At 45.8% G+C, this 17,789-nt stretch overlaps 1 protein-coding gene across 4 annotated transcripts in view; it reads right to left on the bottom strand.

Annotated features, from left to right (window-relative positions):
• ZFHX3 (zinc finger homeobox 3) overlaps positions 1-17,789 on the bottom strand; it is a 511,657-nt gene that overhangs the window by 462,344 nt on the left and 31,524 nt on the right. For all 4 annotated transcript variants that reach the window (XM_040707006.2, XM_046899383.1, XM_046899384.1 and 1 more), the window contains exon 2: positions 9,654-9,776. The gene's annotated coding sequence lies outside the window, so the exon portion shown is untranslated. The remainder of the gene's footprint in view (positions 1-9,653; positions 9,777-17,789) is intronic.

The following is a 17,789-nucleotide window of genomic DNA, read 5'->3' as shown; positions in this document are numbered from 1 at the left end:
CAGTGCCGCCGGTGTCACTTGGGCACACGGCGGTGTGCCAAGGGAAGCGCGGGGTTCTGCGGTGCCCCACGGTGCGGAGCGAACTCAACACCTCCCCTGCAGGGACCCTAAGCGTGGGGTTGCACCTGGCAGCCCGAGGAGCCCCGTACGAGCAGGACCGTGCCGGCTGAGCACGTGCCGATAGAACTCCTGCAGCCCTCAGCAGACCCAGCCATAAAACAAACGCGCCGGTAAAACCCAGCACGCCTGGCTCCACGTGCGCTCTCCTCCTTCGGTAACGGCTCACGAGCGTCTCCCGAGAGCACAGAGCCCCGCACCGCCCGCACAGCGCCAGGGGGCAGCCGCGTCGCGCAGCGAGGGGCGGAGCGGGGCGGCACGGAGCCGCGGAGCGGGGCTGCCCGCGTGCCTGCTCGGGCGTTGCCTGCGGGCGCGTGGAGCCCAAATAACTGCCGAGCTGCTGGGGCTCGCAGGTGTCAATCGATTGCCTTGAGGGGGGGGGGGGGGGGGGGGGGGGGTGTTGGTTTGGGGCTTGGTTGGGCTTTTTTCGCTTTTTTATTCAGCCACAGATCTGCAGCAGAAAGACACATGCAATCCATATGTAACATTTCAGAAAATGAAAGGCAGCACAAACACAGGGCAGGTGGGCAATGGAGGGAAGGTCTGACACTCTCGCCAGTAAATTTTACCTACTTCTCTCACACCATCAACATTAGGAAGAAAGCAAAATAACTTGTTAAAGCCCAGGCTCCCCCAAAGCCCTGCGTGGCGTCCAGCACCGATGCCACATTCCCACAGAGCAGCGGCCCTCAGTCAGGAGATGCTCCTTTGCCACCAAGCAGACACAGCAGTGGGTCACATGGATAAAGCAACATCTAGAAAATCACAGCCCAAGTGCAGTGTCCAGCTGAACAGCACACTGTGTGCCAAGCTTTCCAAAATTATCTCCAAGGTAGACAACCTAAAACTGGCCTCCAAGCTGACGTATGCCTGCTTGGCTCCATGGGCACTCTGCCTTCATCCCAGTTCCTCATCCCCTGCCCTCACCATTGGAACAGCCCTGCTGGTTGCCGCGCACTCCCTGCCCTCCTCCTGCCCTCTGTGCGGCCACCAAACCCACCCCCACTGCCTCAGGGCAGCGCTACCACATCGCACAGAGGGGGAAAGGGGCATCGATCATTGCATCCGATTTTAAAAAGGGAAAAAAAAATACAAAAACATGAAGGGGGAAACAGACACAATCTAACCACACAGCAGTGAAGGAGGGAAAACATGCGGAAGATGGCAGTTATTTCCCAAACCCTGGCTAAGTGGGGGGATCGAAACGGGGGAGGCACCAAGAGAGGAGCAGGGATGAAAGGGAGTGGTGGCGAGAAACAGAAGGGTACGTAAGTCTGAAGATGGCTAGAAAGAACAAGGAGAGGAGACGAGAATGGAATCCTCTGATGTCGGCAGGAAATGTTGTGATTCTGAAGATGAAACAACTCACAGGATAAGAAATTGGGAAAAAATACCCCTGTGTATTGCACACGGTGAACCCAAGCAGCAAACGAAGTGCAGAGGAGCGGCAGCTGGACGGCACCGGGGGAACGGATCGCACAGTGCCCTCTGAAGGATTCATTGCGGAAAATGACATCCCTTCATCGCACCGACACTGTTCAAAGACTGCTCCAGCTGCAGCTGCAGATGTGGTTTAAAAACCCGAGGAGGAGGCCCGTTCCCCCACGGCCAGACTATATATTCTATGGCCGTAGTATTATTGCCATAAAGGGAATAGGAGAGATGGGGCACGAGGGATACTTAAAACTTCCAAACTCATTTGAGACAAATAACAGGGGACACGCTAGGAGTTTAAGAAAAGAAACATGACGGCCTTCTTACTTATCTCTGAAATTATGACAGCAGTGTTTATCGTGTGCATTTCCACTGTCCCCTGGCAGGCTGTGGGCTGCATTCCTTTGGCCCGCCGCCAGCGCATTAGGAAAAAATGCCGGGGAGAGGAAAGGAATACATTTACCAGAAAAAAGCTGCATTCCTTCCAACCTTTCTGCAGCTTCTTAAAAAAATACAAAAAGCCTCCTTCAAACTGCTCAGTGCCATACCAATTTCCTGTGTAGACCTGAATATTAGTGTATGTTTTTCTGTGTCTCCTAAGTTTCCCAAGTTACCTAATGCACGCTCAGCATGGAGCATTTTTAAATGAGTTAGTCTTTATTGAATTATGATTTCCAGCAGTCACTAATAACAAAATTCAAATTGCTCCAGCAGACGAGGATTTTGAGAATGCTGAGAAGAAACTGAGTTTTTAAGAGAATCTCGAAGAGCCACCCACTGCTTGTGTATAGTAACCGTGAGCCTCTTGATGGAATACTTCAAACAGTTAATTAGATTTACTGAAAAAAAGAGAAAAAAAAAGAAAAAAAAAACTTCAGTCATTAAGAGTTACCACTCTGGGAGACACTTGATAAAGGATTGTTACTGCTGTACCTACGGCTTCGTCAAAAGTGAAGCTAAAAAAAAACTTTTTTTTTTTAATATAGTTTCAGGTTTTCCTCACACTGTCCTGCAGTCGGGGTGATGCAATTAGCAACACATCCAAAGGGGAAAAGGGAACTTTTATTCCATTAGGACTTTTTTTTTTTTTAACCTCAGGAATTCCTCCAGGCTGCTGAAAAGGTGTTTTTTCAAGCAAGGAATAATAGGGACACTTAGAGGCTGTGTGCAGTCACCATCCACGAGGCTGAGAAGCACAGATCACCTGCAAACTGAATTTGTTCTATTTTGTTAACCATTTATTTTGTCTTTACTGGCTGTTCAAAGGGAAGTGCGATAATCCCACTGTTCCTCACTTGCTCAGCAGGGAGTTTAATCTAATAAAGCTATTACAGCAGAATGGATTAAAGCAACGTGAAGCATTAGTAATTTGAGGAGCAGTTAAAGAATGTTAACGCTGAGACACTGCGCGTATTCTCCTAAAAACATTATCGCAGAGATGAAAGTAGAGCTTCTACCCAATGTGTCATTTTTCAGGCTCAGAATTTAATTCTTTCAGTCTCCTCAACCAGATGTTTATAGTGCAGAGCAAGACGCTGCCCATTATTTTAGAACTGCTGGAACCAGAGGCCAACCGGAGCAGGCGCGCATCGCCTTAGCCCAACTTTTGATCGATCCCTCTGTTATAACAGCATCTTTTTTAGGAGGAGACACCTGTGACCAGGCCATCCGACAGGGCAGGGCAGGCAGAGCCCCGCGCTCGGCTGGGCCAGGGGGCAGCTGCGGCGTGGATCTGATAGGCAGCAGCCAGCCCACAGCAGTGGTTGGGACTGGATGATCTTTAAGGTCCCTTCCAGCCAAGGCCATTCTACGATTCTGTGATCTGCTGCTCTATCACAGCAGATCTATATTCCTTATCTATATCTATTCCATATCTGTATCTATATTCCTAACCAGCACAACCAAAAGATGTCAGTCCCAGGGGTGCCGCATGGGATTGCCCCCTAAAGAACCACAGTGGGACTCGGCCGTGGCTCATGGGAAAGCTCAGGACCACGTGCCTAACCTCAGACTGGAAACTGTTACCCAGAGGGCGCGGGGCACATCTGGGGAGGAGACCTCACATCGTGGCCACGCCAGGACATGCAGAGCAGCCTGCAGCAGCAGAACCCCAGCCAAGTCACCGGCACTGCATTAACCAGTACTCACTCAGCACTCAAAACTCCCCTTCTGAATTTCTTCACTAGACTTCCTGTGAAATAAATATTTAACCTAGCTACATGGCAGCACAAGTAATGGCACTGGCAGCGGGATTTTTTTCTAGAAACTTTTGGGGAAACACAAGAACTGACCTGAAGCAAGAAAATAGCTGGCAGCTTAAATACAGAAGAAAGAAAGAAAAAAAAAATCTATTGCCTGTCCATAATGCAAGTTCCTCCACTTAATTTGGTCACTGGTTAATTTGTTTCTTTGTTTAATATGATAGAAACCCCAGGGATCAAATCATTCATATTGAAATTATATTAGTACTTTATTTTTGTCATTTCTGATTGCTCTGAGCAAGCATTATTCGATAGTTTGATCACTGGATACAGAAAGTTACCATTTAATTAATATGAAAGGTGCCTAAATTTTGAATAATATTGAAGAAAAAAGCCTTAGGATGTGGCAGGAGACTCACATGTATTATTAACTCCTACTGCTGCACTGACTGTCAGCTTTTGGGTGCACTTTGAGATGTCAGATTTAATCTGCAAAGCCTTACATTGTTCGGAACACTGTGGTCAGAAATGCCCATTTCTCTCACCAGGCACAGCCACATGATGGAGATGCTCTGTGTGTCGCTGGGGATGTTGTGTGACAGGGCTGCCAAAGGCTCTGCGCCCACTGGGACGGCACCATTACCTCTTCACAGGCATGGTCTTGGCTTCAAGGGCCAATCATCAATGCCAGTTAAACAGTAAGTTTAAATAAGATCATTCCATGAAGCTATATTGATAGTTTGAGAATCATAGAATCATTCAGGTTGGAGAAGACCTCTACAAACCTCAAGTCCCACCCCAACCCACCCCACCATGCCCATGGCCATGTCCCTCAGTGCCGTATCTCTGCAGTTCTGGGACACCCATGGGGACGGTGACCCCACCACCACCAGACAGCCTGTGCCACTGCCTGACCGCTCTCTGGGAGAAGAAATTGTTCCTAATATACAGTCTGAACCTCTCCTGGTACATCTTCAGGCCATCAGCTCTCATCCTATCACTGTTACCCGGTAGAAGAAACCAACCTGCCTCACCACAACTTCCCTCAGTCCTGTAGCAGCATGGCTACCCTTGTACAGAGCCAAGCCTCCTGCAGCACTGCCAGAGCTCCATGCCCCACTCCCAGCAGTGGGGGGTTCCATGCAGCACGCAGCCCAGGCTGCCCTCAATACAAGAGGAGCAATGCTGTGTTGTATATTTGGTAGAAGAGGCAAAAGTTTGAGGGTAATTAGCACAGGAGAGGATAGCAAGGAAAGCAAGCAAATCGGGAGAATTGGCAATACAATTGGAAATGAAAAATTCAATGTTTTGATCAAATCAAAGTAAAAAGAAATTCATTTTAGAGGCAAAAAGTTAAAGCATTGTGGATTGACAGCATTCTAAATGAATATAACTGTTTTCACGAAGCATGCTGTTGGACTGTCCTGCAGTGTGCACAAAAGCAGAAGCTAAAAACAATGCGTTTTTCTAATTAATTTAATAGGTTTAGAAAAGATATTAATCTTAGCACCCTAGGGTCTATGCCAACCTCTAACTATCAGAGAGCAAAAGATGCACATCTGAGGAAGAGACTGTGTAGCACCAGTGCTCCCCAAGGACCAAGAACAGCTGGCTCAGGGCCAAGTGCATGCCCTGCTGTGTGTGGGAACCCAAGCAGCCCTGGGGACAAGGCCACCAGGCACCGCCTTCTCTCGTGGCACAGGAAGGCACTCCCTGTTAGTGTGCATTTGTTGCAAGCAGGAGCAGACCTGGTACCACCAGGCAACCTACTCTGCCTCAGCAGGAAGACAAATGATTTGTGATCCCAGGGCTCTGGCTGAGGAGGGTTGCTGGAGTGGGGTCCCTAGCCAATGGCAGCTTCCACTCTGCTGCTCATGCTGCTGGATCTTCATGAAACCCCACAGAGAAGTGGGACTCACGATGGCACCACCCCTGCAGCACTATGAGGGCAGCTACTAGCATGGGTGCTTAATCCTTAGTGCAGCACCATGGGGAAAGTACCCAGGTATTTCAAACAGACCTGTAAAGTATTTTACCTAACCTGGATGCCTTTCATTTTGTCATCCACTATTTGTGAATGCCTCATAACATCTGTGCAGTTCTACCTGTTTCCATCATCCTTCATGGCTAACAGGCATTGTTTACTTGGCACGTCCCCTCTGCAGCTTGCACACACACAAAACAAAAAGCAACCTGAACAACCTGCTCTGACAGCAAAGAGAATTTGATTGTATCTGTCCATTTTATTTTTCTCTTTTGTTCTGTGATATATTCACAACAGCGATATGTTTGGCTTCCTTGTAGGTCTGGTATGAACTGTTCCTTTCATTAAAAATATTAATTATTTCAACTTTAACGCCTACCAAGGCTTTGAAAGTACAAAATGCTGCGGGCTATGAGGGACAAAAAATAAGGATACTGTTAAAAACATGCATTATAAACGGTTCCTTAAACCCTGGTGTGGTATCCTTTTATCATCCCCTATGCCGAGGTTAGTAGGTTATTAACCTGCACCCCGGGGGAGATGGGATGCACATCAATTATATCAATTGAATAGACAAATGAAAATCAAATTAAAAATTTAACACGCACAACCATAATTACAGCACAGTGCTTCCAGTAGGAATTTCATCTGAGGAATGAAACGTAGAAATGCTTTCTCAATTTTAGCTGAAATCCACAGCAGCAGGAAAAAGTACCCAGAGGTCGGTGACCTGACGGCACAGGGAGGTTTCAGAGCGGTCCGTTTCCAGCGCCGCGGTGCGACAAAGCGTGACACAGCATGCCACAGCCGCTGCCAGCAGCCCACTGCCTGGCTCTGAGCACTGTACCTCCGAGTGGGAGCACCGCTCACTTGGGAGCGTTCCCAGCACAGAACCTGGGCACACTCTGCTCCCCACGCCGTGCAGTGCTCACGGTGAGAATTGCAACTGGGTTTGCACTGACTTGCAGAACACGAAGCATTACAAAGCCCTAAGCACCTGTCCTATTGCTGCCCGCAACATCCGTGAGGGAGAGGAGCACCTCCCGAATTTCATTGGCTGCACAGCAAGTCTCAAGATCACCATTAAAACCTGAGACAGGGAAAGCTACGCTTAGATTTTAAACCGTACAGTTCTGCTCCTCTGGGTGTCGTGCCCCGTGTCACCTCTGTGCCTAAGAGAAAAGAACATTTAGAGGCATCCATCAGAAGGAGTCCTTCCTATGTCTGCCCCCCACTGAGAATTTTTGATTGCCATTTTAGACCGAGACACAAAAAAATTTAGCTCATTTAAGTAATTAAGTGTGCTTATGTTGTGTAATTACATATTAGCATCAGCATATTTAAACAATTAAATAAACAGTTGCAACCTATCTGCCTTCCATGCTATTTGCACACCACAGCAGTGTTCCCACAGTGTGAGGGTCTCCAATGATCACTGGGCTGGGTCCACCCCTGCCACCACAACGGGAATTGGGCATGAGAAGTGTGATGGGCACAGATAGGAGACTTCAGTGCCTGCAGGAAAGGGCAGGGAGCAGAGAGTATGCTGCAAAGAGCAAGGAGAGAACAGCCAGGACCTTATGAGAGTTGCAGTGATGCAAAAAGGTTTGTTCTCTGTTTGCCTGACTAAAAGTATGCAAGAACAGCCCTGACCCAAAGAGCCTGTGTCCTGTGACTAACAGCTGGCAGCTATAGACAGTTGCAACATCTGTCTTCAAGCAAGGGATCCATTTTGAGGTTGCAGAAACCAAAGTCTCTCCAGGAGCTGCACCAATGAGCACCTCTAGGACTCCCACAGAAGCACAGGCGTACAACAGAATTTGTGTGGCTCCTGCAGATGCCCATCAGGACTTTACCTGACAGAGCAGAACCCCAGCTATGCCTGAGCACCTCGCTGCTCAACAAAACACCGAGCAGGGCCAAGATAGCAAGAGTCTGTAAGTAAACACAGCACAGGAACAGAAAGGGATCTGGATGGATCTTCCCACTGCCAACAAAGAGTCTATGTATGATGTTCTTTTCTTACATTTGACTTCAACACTTATGAGACCAAATACTTGTCCCTTTGACATTTCCACATATCATCATCCACCTGGGCACCATGCAGTTGCTGTCGATGATGACAGAAAGTACCAGTGTAACCCAAGGGAAAATGTGTATTTCTGGCACGAAAAACTAGAGCAAGAGAAAAACGTGACAGAACCAAACCCTCCCCTTCCCTGCACAGACATGGCAAAGCCTCTGCCAGCAACGTTCCATGGTCTGGCAGCAGCAGGACCCACAGCAGTGCCAGCCCACAAGCACAGCGCTGCCTGCACGGCTCAGCACAGAGCCAACTGCATGGCAATGGCTCCAATTATCTTAACACCAAAGTTCAGGAAGAAGCAGAAGGCTCCGCTGCTCTCTGCGGGTTTGCCTGTACCTTCAGCACTTCATCATTTGGAAGCAGAGGACAATTACTCAGAAACAAACACAGAAGGAAGGCAGCACAGCGATGGAGCTGTGCCATTTTAATGCTATTTCTGTCTATATAAAATCTTCTGTAATTTGTTTACGACTTCCAGATTCAACAATGGTGTGCAAATGCAAACCCATTTATGTTAATGTCCCCTCTCACTCAGATCAGATTCTGAATAAAAATTAGGTAAATACTCTGTTTGAAAATATATAAGATGAGAACTAGTTGGGGAGGGAGCAAGAGAACCTCCAAATGCACCATCCTATCAACCACATTATTTTTTTTTACTTAATAACTTAAGTGTACTGTTAGTGAAATTACAACCTGCTTGTGACACAATAAATTTACAACAAAATTCATTCCATAAATTATTCAATTTGCTGACTGCAACTACACTGAGAAATATCACCACGAGCAGATGATTAGCATGTGAAAGGAAAGCCATCTCTAGACTGAAACAATCACTGTCACACCTCCATTTGAAGATGCATGGTGGAGTTTTGTAAAATTACCATTAAGAATACACATTTAAGGCTTTGTAGTTTCTATAAAAGCGTTAAGTATTTGATTTACATTAGATTCATTTGTTCTTTCTTCAACTGTCTCTTTTTCCTACAAACCATAAACGTTTCAATAAATGCAGGCTCAATCAAGTGTGCATTAAAACAAAAGAATTTAAGCTCAATAAAACTGATGAATCAGAACTAGAAGTGAACCTTTCCATCCCTGCCCTCCCTTTGCCACACAGGTGCTGCAGTAGGAGGAACAGGTGGATTCCATAGCAGAAATGTGCAAAACTGGCACGTCCCACATGGCCACGCGCTCAATCAAGAGAGAGACAAGGGCCTGAACCACCATCACGGAGGCATTAAGCCTACAGGAAGGAGGAAGACTTTCTCACCTTGATAAAGAAAGAGCTGGTGAGGAACATTCCCATATCTTCAACCAGAAAAACAGCAGAGCTCTCAACGGGCAGAACTTGGCATTTCACAAGTTAACCTGAGCCCATTTCTTCTGACTATCCACAGAATTAAAGTTTCAGCAACATTTCAGCAACTAGATTAGCAGTCTTCTCAACAACTAACAGGAGGATAACACTACTAAATGCAAAGATGCTGAAGCTCCGCCAGCATGCACTGCAAGCATGAGCAAAATCAATGGGAATGCTTTACTAGGCTGCTGAGATGGTTTTCCCAGCATTTGTAGTTCTTTCTGAGCCAAACAGCCACTAGCAAGTAACCAGGTTTTAAATAGCAGTAGGTGAACTGACCACAGCTATACATCCCACACACCATTACAGCATAGTGCTAACATCAATTCTTCATAGCAGCCTCTTGAAAATATTCCAATATAACAAACAAAAGAATTAAACCTTCCCCTACTTATAGGTTCCTTCCTTATATACTAATTGTCTTTCATCCCAAGATGGGGGAGTAACTGCTCTGAAGGCATGCCTTACCTCTCTGTCGAGCAGCCCGCATCACACCCAGCTGGGAGAGCTGACGGAGGAGTTGTAAGCAGCATGCTCAGGTGACCTGGATGAGTTTATCAAAATGCCTCCATGCAATGCCTCCATCCAGCCCTGTGAAATGTAGACATCTTGTCATTAGAAGCATTTAAATGGCTCCCAGCATCTTCACCTCCTGCTGGGTTTCCCAGCTAGAGAAATTCAAGGAGTTTATGTAAAGAATTTGTTTTCCTGGAAGGGAGGAGGAAGGATTCTTCTTGCACTAGGCATCAAAACATTAAATTTTTAGACAGTAATTTTTAAAGTAAATCCAGCAGCAGTTTCCAAGTGAATCAAAACTCACTGCCATGACAAAATTTCACTTCCACAGATATGAGTGTTTAAAAATAATAGCTACAATTTTAAAGCCAAATAGTGACATTAATCACTTCCTCATCAACTGTTCAATATGAACTAATGAAAAAAAAAAAAAAAAAGGTGTTCTAGAAGCAGTGACCACAAGGGTAAAAAAAAAAAAAGCTTTTTGTTCCTTTACCCAGAAACTTTATTGGCTCTATGTAAGACTGCACTTCTCTGTCCATTGACAAATGGCTTTATCTTCTCTTACTCTGAGTTCATTATCAGCACTCAGACATGTTCCTTAACTCCTTCTCAAAGTCTCTCCCATCTGAAAGCAGTAACTTACATTATTCATAAGGATAATCGCAAATATGCAGAGAGCTATAGACATGTAATGGAGAGGCTGACTTGTATCCGATCCAAATTCCATGTGCTTCATGGAGCTTACGACTCTCCCATAAATTTTGCTGCATGGGCATGCCTCCATCCCCAGCCACTCTAACAGTCCCACAGCGTTAGCAACTTGGGAAAAAGTTGTGATGCTCCCCCATCATGTTTTATTTCCTTTGAAGGGTAGAAACCCAATAGGTGTGTTCTGCCATCTTCTCAAGGGTTCTCCAGTTGGATCTATCTGTCCTTGCACATTGCCTCCTTCCTGTACACAAGGCACAAGTGGCATATGCAACCCCAAAAGGGATTCTGGAAGTTATGTGAAATACAATGCTTTTAATAGCTCAAGGAAAGCAAAACCAAGTGACTGTCATTGGCAGTGTCTCCATGAAAAAGCCAAGGAAAGCCAGCACCCTGCTTAGCACTGACTGCTGAGCTACTTCTCTGCAGCTTCTTCACCTCCAGTGGTGAAAAGAAACCTCTTCCTCATCTGCGCTGCATGGAGCACCTGGGCAAGCAGAGCCCATGCCCATTGCTGCAGGCTCTGATTGCTGGGCAGACACCTGGGGGTGAAACCAGCTGAACACACATGGAATAGCCAGGGCTCCACCGAGCACCAGCAAGAGGGTGTTAAAGGGCAACAGGGAGGAGAGCAGGGACCAAAGGGGCCACTCTGAAGGTCACGAGTTCTCTCATGGCAGGGGCTGTGCACTCCTGCATGACTGGAAACATCCCAATCATTGGGGATATCATTATTAAATAACAGTAATAAAGCAACAGATTAAGAAGATAGAGGTATTTCTAAATCCCTTAAATTAAAGACTAAAAAAACATTCCTTCTATTAAACTTCAAACCCATCCTGAGCAGATTCTTGTCATCAGATGCGTTCTAATAAGGAAGAAAGAGATGACACATTCATAGCCACAGTAACCAGTAATGACTGTGTAACTTCAGCAGAAGACAGAATCATGGAGACATTAATAAGTGATGAGATCACAAAACATCTGGAGAAACGCGAGCTGATATAAAAGTAGCCAGCAGAGCCTTACAAAAGGGTAAATCTTGTTTGACAAATCTGCTGGAATTTTTTAAAGAGGTAACGCAGACTCCAGACAGGAAGAAAACACTGGACATAATCTGTTTGGATTTTAAAAGGTTATTTGACACATTGCAGCCCACAGGCTGGTGGATTAAAGCACCACCAGTCAAAAAATGCACCAACTCAAAGCACACAAATAAAATCAAGGCAGTTAACAGCTTGGTAGTGTTACCAGTGAAAAACAGGGCGGGGGGGGGAGCAAATCAGGGCATGTTTTGTTCTATGTATGTGAGGTGGAGAGGAAGACATCACAGCACAAGCAACCAACCAGATGGATCACATCGAACCACTGTGTGGAGAACGCAGAGCAACATACCGCATAACGGCCATGATACCCATTTTGACTATACAATGAGGAGTTTTAATATCAGAAGATTTATGAACAATGATGCCTTTGGAAGACACAGCAGTAGCAACTGGGGCGGGCTCTAGGAATGGCAGCAATGCATTCCATAGTGCACAGAAGGCAGATGGGACAAAGAAACAGGCTGCAAGAGCGGCAGGGAGCAAGAGGACATGGCCAGCCTGTTAGTAGCTGCCTCCTGCAGGAAGGAAATGCATAGAACTCTAGGTTTTAATAAATCAATGTTTTACTGTTATTTCATTTCCCTCAAACCTTTATCATCTACACAGTTGTATCTCTGAGAATAAAAGGAGACAACAATCTGCCCAAAATTGAGTTCTGACACAACTGTGTACCACAATTCTGTGTGGTCCAAAATTGTAGGGTTTCTCCTTCCTTGGGAAAAAGACCCCATCATGGGATCTGCCTGGATGCTCTGGTCCCTGCTCCAGGTAACAGCCACCGCTGTGCAACGTTAGCAGGCGGGCGACCCATCATGATGGGCAGACCCGAGACCAGCTGCTCCACCGCAGGCACGTGTCTCGCCTGGCTGGGTGTGTGCAGCATGGTCTGGGGCTGAGGGAGCTGCGCTTCTGGCAGGCAGCTGCAGGGGAAAGCTAATGCAGAATTCATCCTCGGACATAACGCATAAATCTTGATGCCATTTTCTGCTTCTCATCCGCAACATATTGATCTGATTACTCTTTGGGACAAAACATGGAAAAAAGACAAGTTCTTCCTATATAAAAACAAACTATTCAATGTAGATGTCTAAACAAATATACGCATATAGAGCAATACTTTCATTCTGCAAAGCATTTGGCCATCTCTAGAGATAAGGAACATGTATGAAATCAAGCCTCTATTTCCCACACTATTCCATGTTAATATTGCTATTAATACCACTGATCTCAGCTCAGGTGCTGATGTGGGATGGGTTCTGGTGCCCAGCCCTGCCAGGAGGATGCTGTCAGGGCATCTTGTGAAGATGCTGTCAGAGCATTCTGGGACAAGTTTCTCCTGAGATGAGACTTTAGGTGCAGTCACAGTGCATGGGAGCAGAGGAACCGCATAAATAAATAAATAAATAAATAAATAAATAAATGCACCAAGGCTTGTTTTCAAACACAGCCCACAGTTCAGCAGGCTGCTGAGGCAGCAGCACAGGCTTGAATTTCAATTTTTATTTATTATTTTGTTGTGCTCCCTGTATTTTTCTTACAGCATAGAGAAGGAAAAAGGCAATTTTCAAAAGTTTATAACTCAGCTCCACTGCAATGAAATGTCACTTGGGAGACAGAAAACTGGGGAAAGAAGGACATTTATGGCAAACCTCCACTGCCGGTGCTTTTTCTTCTCTTTACAAGTGTCTGCAGAAAACACCAAGAGAATTAAAGCTTACGGAAAAAAAAAGTTACCAAAATGCCACAGTAGAATATGTTAAGAAATCTCAATGCTATATATATATATATATCTCTCTTTTTAAGTGCACAAACATGGGGGCTAACATGCAGATGTATGTTCCTGGGATGGGAAGAGGTGCAGGGTTTGGGGCCGGGGGTGAGGCAGTCCCAGCCCTCAGGGCAGCGCAGCATTGCACTGTAGCAGGCTCCATGTTGCTTGGCAGCATCCCAGCCACATGCACTGGTGGCAGCAGGAGAGGAACCACTGGGGTGAGCAGGAATTGTAATCTGACAGCCATGAGCAAAGCAATCCCAACTCCGTGCTGTTGAAATAAACGCCGAGCTGCCAGCAAAGCACACGGCAGGATGCACGAGTCACCACCATAACCATGACAGTGAGTTTGCACAGATAGAAGAGCTGAGAAGCAGCACCTGCACCCCGGCTCAGCACACTTGGGTCACCACTGGATCTCAAACATTGCTCAGAAGCACCAAGCTCTAGGGCACTCAGAGCAAGGCAGAGTTGTACCTGCATGCATTTGAACATCATGTTGTTTCTAGCAGTGAGCCCAGGAGCCTCTGTTCTGTCACTGAGCAGCAACTCCCCAGAAGCTGAAAGTCTGCAGCAGCTGGACCCATGAACAGCCACACTGGCTCCAGCCCTGTTCCCATCCTCACACCTGTCCCAATCCCCATCTGCATCCCCACCTACGTATAAAACCATCCAGCACCATCCCCATACCACAGATTCTGCACAGAAGTCACCAGTGCTGTCACAAGAATGGCCCAGAGGCACCATCAGGCACGGTGTGAAGCAGGAACCAAATGCACCAAAACAAGAATGTGCACGGTGACACATGAAGCACGAGGTGCATGTGGAGTGTAGCATCTTTCCTAGGCACAATAGGGTCTTAAAATTATTCCTACAGAGGTCTTCTCTGTAAAAAGCACATTCAGTGAAAAGTTACACTAATTTAAACAAAATTAATAAAGAAATGTTCTGCTTCTTTTTATCATCTTTCTACCTCTCATCATTTATCATGCAAATTAAATTGCAGTAATAGGAAATGTAAAGAAAACAAACTCCACAGTATATTGAAACCTCTATCCAGCAAGAGATAAGGGTGAATATTAGAAGGAAAGGTGCAGAAAATTAGCTGTCCATACAATAACTGGGAGGGAAACTGTTTTATTTAGCCTGGAGGGATTTTTGTTGCCAACTGACTAAATTAAAATCCAGTCTATTATACCCAGTATCATACCAGAAAACGCCTTTTCCTTGCACTTTTAGATAAATTTTCATTGATCTCATTTTATGCATGATTACATTTTTAATGAGATGTACAATATTTCCAAGCTCATTCTCAATGCCTTCTCTCTCTACTGCCTGTGTTCCCCGTGCCCCCTCCCACCACGCACGCTCCCTGCCTGTTGGATTAACACTTCTGATAAATTGCTAGACCAGAGAGGAGCATTACTGAAATGAAATAAATTACTTCCATCTTTTGCAGCTCCAAAGTCGTAAAGTAACCTTAAAAATGCCCGATGTCTAATTATGCCACCTTGCAATTCCTTCCCAAAGCAATCATTTTATCTCGTGTAATGATTTTATTTGTTATCGGTAACCCCGCGATGCACACACACTGCTGGAAGGAGTCACCTTCCTCGCAGCAGCACCGACCACAGCAACCAGTGCTCTCCTGGAACCTGGAGCTCTGCAGCAAATAAAGGAGGTTTTAAAGGCAAAGAACAAAGTAGGTGACCAGCCATGGGTTGGCCTGCCGCCAGAGCACAGGGATCTTGACTTTAAAATATTAGGCAATAATTGATTTTCAGCGTTGAAAACTTGGCTCATTCCCAGAAGTCTTAAACTTTATTTTCTTCCTTTGACTATTTTTGGTAAAGTCATTCCCTTTAAAACAAAGGGGGAAATTGCAGGGGCAAAACACATGAAAACACTGTTTCCAGCCCACCATTAACTCCTGGCATTTTATTTCCAATCTGGTTTGAGGGCAGATTTGCTGTGGATGGGATTATTTGTCCAGTGGTAGGCAGAGGTCAGAAGACCCGTATGGCCACAGGTGATACCTGGGAATGCAGCAAGAAGGAAAGGGAAGGGTGAATATTAGGGAAAATTTCTTTTCTGAAAGAACAGTCGGGCAGTGGCACAGGTTGTGCAGGGAGTGCTGGGGTCACCATCCCTGGGGGTGCCCCAGAACCACAGAGATGTTCTCTGAGAGACATGGCTATGGGCATGGTGGGGTGGTTGGGCATGGTGGGGTGGTTTGGGGTTGGATCTGATAATTGTAGAGGTCTTTTCCAACCTTCCTTTTCCAAGCTTAATGTTTCTGTGATCCTATGAGAGGAAGGCACAACGGAACAGTTTCAGCTCAAACTGAAGCATCAAGAGGGCATTAGGGGCTCAGACCTGGGATGGCAGAAATGAGGATAAGTAAAACATCCTGCAAACAATCAGAAGAAAGAAAACTTCAATGTAAAACCACATTTCACAACAAGTTTACCATTATCCAGCACTGCTTTGAGGATTATTTCCATCAGAAGACTCCCGGCACACTGACACAATGGGCAATGCAGATCTTGCCAGATGTGTAAGGCCATGAAGCAAAGTGCTTTCCTGCCCTCCCAAACAGATGAATGGGACCATTGCATTACCCATGAAAAATTATTGCTACCAAACTAGCATCACTATAGGAATCAGAAAATGGGAGCCTGAAATCAGAGCCAGAGCATGAGAATAAAAGGAAATGTTCTAGAATGGCTAATGCTTGGAGAGGTAATATACATCAGAGGGCAAAATCTGACTCTCCAGATGTACCCCAGTTTCTATTAAGCCGTACCTGTGAAGGATGGGCAGTGGGTTTTCAGGCATAAGTGACAGGTCTTTGTGATGGGCTGAAATTTAAAAACTGTAAAACTTCCACAGCTGAACTCTACCAGGGAACCATTATAATGAGGCACTGCAGCTCAGCTGCTGCAGCACACAAGCATGCAGAGATATTCACAGCCACACAGTGGGATGTTCTGCAGATGAAGCAGATGGTGGACAGGGGTCGGACTGGCAAAAAAACACCCCATGCAGCCTGAATAGGCTGCACATCCATGGGTAATGCTCAGACAGAGCGGGCAGCGGAGCTGCAAACCTGCAGCCAGAACGTGCTTCTTACAGGCAAGGCAGCTCAAACCCATCACGAAGCAGTAAGAGCAGATCAACAGAGTTAACATTTTAAATACAAAAACCTGCACATTCATGTGGCTTCCACATGTGCCCAACATGTCCATACACTATTTACACTCATTCTGGCTGCCTGTATTTCATATGTGGCTTTTTAAGCAAAATATTGTAAAACCTAAACACAACTTCTCTGTGTTAACTGCAACATGTGGTCCTGTATGAAATTTAAATCATTGAACCACCACTGCTGCTTCAAAATATTGAGGTTTGTGACGAAATTTTGTATGGGAGTAATGTGCCATTGGGTTAAATGCCAGGCCCGTCTGTCCCAGGATCCCCTCTGATGGGGGCCAGCAGCAGTGCCCAAGGATGTGAGCCCTGTGCCAGTGGCCGGGTGGGACCCTGCACAAGGAGCACTTCAAGGTGGGCTCTACCCAAAAATGCATCTTTGGGTACCACTGCTTGCAGCAAACATCCAGGTGCAATCCACATTGGTGCTTGCTGGGACCAGGGCTGTTTTCAAAATAATCCCAGACATTTGGCAGGAAAATTACCAGAGCTGCTGGTAGACTGCATGTACCTTTTAACACACAAAAGCAATTACCTGCCTTCATTTAAATGGGTCTCCAAATGGACCCTGTTCATCAGCAGGGAAATCAGAGGGCTTGAAGAAGTTTATGTGTAGGGATGCAAATGTCAGGGCAGGTTGGGGCAAGCCCAGTCCCACACACCCATCCCAGCTTGCGTCTCCTTTGACACAGGCACAACCAACTCCCACACCCTATTATTGCTGCTACTGCTTTATTAAAATGCATAAAGCAGCCAGAAGCAAAGACACCAATAAATTCTTCTGTAAAAGCAGAAATGTTTTTTTCAAATGGCTCCCTTAACACTAATAATCACAGCTCTCTTATGTGTACTTGACTCTGGTTAACCTTTTTCTGGCACTTTTTAACTTCTCCGAGTCAGGTACTAATATGGAACTAATGTGGGGTTTATTTTCCCTATAGGAATAGCAGAAAGAGCACTGCACATTATCGTAATCACGCAAGCTCCTTCCAGAAACTGCAGGACTCTAGATCAAAGCATCCGCATTATGGCACAGGAAAAGAATTTAATAACAATTGTGGGACTAAGCATTTTTTTAATGTTAAGGGGTTTTTATTGAATATTAATCCTATAAAATGCTCCTGAAAGTTGGCAGAAGGAAAACTGATGTCCCAAATAGTTCCCGTGACTGTCCCCATTGTGGGGATGCAATTGCAATGTAATCAAAATTCATCATGCCATTAGCAGAAGGACAACAGGAAAGGAGACACTTGCTCCCATGTCATGCTGCTTGAAACAATACGAACTGCA

The sequence above is a fragment of the Gallus gallus genome, chromosome 11 (assembly GCF_016699485.2).
Source record: "Gallus gallus isolate bGalGal1 chromosome 11, bGalGal1.mat.broiler.GRCg7b, whole genome shotgun sequence".
NCBI lineage: Eukaryota > Metazoa > Chordata > Aves > Galliformes > Phasianidae > Gallus > Gallus gallus.
This window is presented reverse-complemented; position numbering and strand designations above follow the sequence as displayed.